At 39.3% G+C, this 4,334-nt stretch overlaps 1 non-coding gene across 1 annotated transcript; it reads right to left on the bottom strand.

The window, feature by feature from the left end:
• Positions 1 to 1,590: 1,590 nt before the first annotated feature.
• Trnaa-cgc (transfer RNA alanine (anticodon CGC)) lies at positions 1,591 to 1,663 on the bottom strand. The gene has a single exon. It is a non-coding gene; the product is annotated as a tRNA-Ala (tRNA).
• Between the last annotated feature and the right edge of the window lie 2,671 nt (positions 1,664 to 4,334).

Raw genomic sequence — 4,334 nt, 5'->3', positions numbered from 1 at the left:
CTCTATACTTTGGGTTTGTACTCAAAAAGAAAGTTCTAGAGTAGGGGAGTCAATTTGCAAACTCTCAGCCTTATATAATATTTTAAGGATATTGAAGAGAATAGAAATCTTAAACATGAATTATCCCAGATGGCAAAGAAAAAAGTAATTTCTCTTTAAAAAGGAACAAACGTTTTCGAATTCTTTTCTCTCCCAACAAAGGAATTAGTCAAGGTTTTGTTTCAAGACAAAACAAAGAAGAGGAAGCAGGCATCTTTCTACATGAATGAAGTGCATAATTCGTGAGGCGATGAAAAATACAGCTGCAGTTTTGCCAATAATTTCCTGTGCCTGTGTAAATAGTACCATATTCTCTGAAGCTTTTCTCCTTCAAAAAGGTAAACTCAGCATTGCCAGTAAGCAGGGGCAGGAACAAATGTACTTGGTCTCCAAATTCTTTGTGAGCAAGATCACATTCTTCCCATCCAACATCTTAAGAGTCTTCAGATACTAAATGAATGGTCACTTGCAGGCTGGAGAACCGGGTTAGGAACACGTTAAGTGTAAGTAACCAATTACAGTTAGCGGTTAGTATCTTTGCAGCTGGTGAAGACTGAGTAGGGGAAGGAAGATGGACACAGCCAGACTTTCTTGGTTCCCTTTCCCTGCCTTGTTAGGCAGAACAGTGTGCTACTATTTGACAAACATTTCACTCTTCCACCCAAAGGAAAAACAAAAAAGTAAGTTTGCCATCAAGTCCATTTGGAGAACCTCGTAGGGAAGGGATTGTTTAAATTTATTTAAGTCAGTGTTGCTCCAAATTTATTTGGCCAAGGAAAGTGCAATTCAGGGAGCTCTTATTAAAATCTCAGAAAATACCCAAATGCATTTTAAGGAACATGCATTTCAGGGAACATAATCTCCTGGGCATAGGCTCTGCAGAATGTCCCTGCAACCTCCGGCTCCCATTCAGCATTTCTACCAGGATTAACTTGATATTTGTAAAAAAAAAAAAAAAAAAGAGGCTACACATTTTCCAATTCCCACAGGGCAGAGGACAGGATCTCAGCTCCTGTCCATCCCTCTTTATTTAAATTGTGAATCAAGTGGTCAAAGCGCTGCCTCCCTTCCCCCAAACCTGCTCTGCCCTGGGAGGGCTGCCCACTGAAAGAGGAAATCGGCCACTGCCTGCCAAGGAGCCCTAGGCCCAAAGGAGATTTTGGTGCAGCAGGCCCTTGACTCCCTAGACTGGGGATCTCTAGTTTTGAGATTTTTTTCATGTCAGAGGAAAAACACCTCTTGGAAAGATTCTTTATCCTTGAACAGCACACCTGGTTGTGGAGGGGGGAGGGACCAAAAATGAACATAGTCAGATTTTTGTAGTCTTATTTTCTATTCTGTTCTAATATTATCAATGGGAAGCATGCTTTCCTTCCTCCCTTTCTTTCTTCTCTCAGCAAAATCTAGTTCAGGAAAAGAAAAATGGTTATGACAGCTTTTTTTTTTTTTTTTTTTTTTTTTAGTTATTATAGCCATTCTCTCTCTCTTTTTTAAAAAAAAATTTTAGTTGTAGATGGACACAATATCTTTATTTTTTATTTATTTATTTTTATGTGGTGCTGAGGATCAAACCCAGGGCCTCGTGCATGCGAGGCAAGCGCTCTACCACTGAGCCACAACCCCAGCCCTTATATGTCATTTTCGATCAGAAAACACAACATCTGTGTATGCTCTTCTGAATTCTCTTCTTTGTTTCCTTGTCACCAAATATTTTCCTATTCTTGGCTAAAATGTCAGACACTATAATTCTGCATGTAACTTCTGATGATTATGTTGCACCTTTGAACCAAACTTCTGTAAGAGGAAACTTGGGCAGCAAAGTGTTTAGGAAAAAGAAGGAGGTGGAAGGAACTGGAAAAGGGGTATGAATGGGCATCAAAGTTCAGTCATGATAATAAATAAGCAAAGCAACCATTGCATGAACCTTATTAGGAGACTCCTAAGTTCTTAAGAAATAGGAGAAAAATAGAGGAGACAGGGTTCTCTGGATTGGAGGATGGGCCTGTGATGGGAGAGGGAGTATAATACTGTATGAAAAGTTTGCTTACAACATATAATATAGAAAGGAACATGCTTATTAGGTCATTTCCCCCATTAATAAGGAATAATTTGATTTTTTTTCCAACTCTTTAGTTTATTCCTTCAACTAGCACTAAGTCAACCACCACATGCTAACACCCAAATGCTACCTCCCATGCCAACGTGGATAACACAACTCCTAGAAAACCCCAGGTGCCATGATATAGGGAGGAAAGTTGACTGAAGTTACTATATTCAAAAAGATCTTTCTCCAGGCACACACAAGTACAGTTGTTCCTTGGTACCCAGACCTCAGAAGAGACCAAACATATGCAGATACTCAAATCTCTTATATAAAATGGGACAATATTTGCATATGACCTACACACATCCTTATGTGGGTTATTTACAATACCTAATGAAACGTAAATGTTATGTAAGTAGCTGTTCCTTTAACTAGCAACTGTTCCATTGAAGGAATAAGGACAAGAAAAAAATTTGTATGTGCAATTTTTTCCAGATATTTTTGATCCAAGGTTGGTTGAATCCATGAATGCAGAATCCAAGAATATAGAGGGCAAACTATATAGAGGATTTAGGTTAGTTAAAGGATTGCTCTCAGCTGCAAGTAACCAACAAAGTGGCTTAAATAAAAAGGAAAGAAATCTAGAGGGAGACACCTGCAGGTTTCAGTTCAGGACCTCATCAAAGTCAATCTAACGTCTGCAACTTTTATAGCCTTTTCCTTATGGTCCTAAGATGATTGCCTCTGCTCTAGATATCACATCTACATCCAATCTTTTTCTTTGGGCCTGAGAATAAGGGAATGGAGATGAGTCCAGTGATGCCTTTGTCTTCTATCAGGAAAGATACATGTTTCCCAGAAGCCTAGCAAGTTTTGACTTATAACTCTTCAGCTAAAACCATGTGACATGGATATGCCTAGCTTCAAGGGAGGCTGGAAAAGAGTGTGTCAACAAGAATCTTGAGTAGGCAGGTTTATTGGCTTTGCCAATGATAAAGTTATACTAGAGGATTAAATGGGAAATCAGATCAGGGGTCCCATCATAAGGCCCCTAAGACCACTCTCTGCTTCATCACTGCACTTGATTGCTTATCATTGAGCAGTGACTTTGTTCTCATTTAAAAGAAAAGCTTTTAAATTAGTCCATTTTTTTTCCCCCCAGACCACTCAGGTTTTCCAAAAACCCTCAAGTTTCTTTGGTTTACATCAAAGCCCTGCCTAATTTGCTCCCAAGAGGAACCCTACCACAATGGTAACGTTGTGTATTTCCACAGGGATTTTCCTTAAACTGTTAATGAGTTGTGACTTCCTTATATGTGCATGCAGACAAGACTGGAGCACTTCAAGCAGGTAGACAGAATTTGAACCAGATGGTTCAAGGAAAGGAAACCGGATTAGCAGATCATTTCCAACACCTCCATGTGTTGACTGAAATCCATAAGGGGAATGACAAAACATGGACCTTATTTTCTCAACAAACTGTGCACCATACTGAATATTAAACATTGAGTTGAGAGAATGGTACAGCAAGCTCTGGTTTTTCTTTCCTTGTTATTAGAACCATCAGCCTAGTTTGGCCTCATGAATGTCACTACAGAAGGGGGGTCGGGGGGATACGATACTGGTTTATAAACTCATGGTGCTGAGGGACCTGTGGTGATCTCAGGGCGACAGCATTTGAATAAATTGGAGGTGGCAAGGGTGTGTCTGATTTCCATGAGTTCCTGTATGGAAAGCAAATCCTATTTTGCTTGATTTTCCAGTTTCAACAAAAAACTATAGGAGCATCTCATCCTCACTCTTAAGCCAACTTCATTAAAATTGGGGCGGATGCAAATTAAGGCATTTTCTAGCACTCACCACCCTCCCTAACCCCCTGCCCCCAATTTAATTAAAGCCAAATTTGGTTAAGAAGTAAACTGGTATTTACAAATCAGGAGAAAATCTGGTTCCAGTAATTAAAGGGATTTTCTAAATCTTGTCCTCCATGTTAGAACACTCATTTTAATAGTTAATTAAAGACTTCTTAACCATCCTTTGAAAGAAACTTGAAAAGGAAGATTAGGGACCTGCCACAAAAGACATTACTGACAACAGGGACTGAAATTCTTTGTTAGACCCTTTAGGGGAAATTAAGGTTTTCCTGTACCTAAAATACTTGGGGTATGCAGACTTTTGTTTTTTTTTTTGTTTTGTTTTTTGGGTGTTGGGTCCCCCTGCCCTTTAACAAAAGGAGATACTTATTTGCCTT

This window comes from Urocitellus parryii, chromosome 1, assembly GCF_045843805.1.
Source record: "Urocitellus parryii isolate mUroPar1 chromosome 1, mUroPar1.hap1, whole genome shotgun sequence".
In the NCBI taxonomy this organism is placed as follows: domain Eukaryota; kingdom Metazoa; phylum Chordata; class Mammalia; order Rodentia; family Sciuridae; genus Urocitellus; species Urocitellus parryii.
The sequence above is the reverse complement of the archived record's forward strand: the minus strand, read 5'-3'. Positions and strand labels throughout refer to the sequence as shown.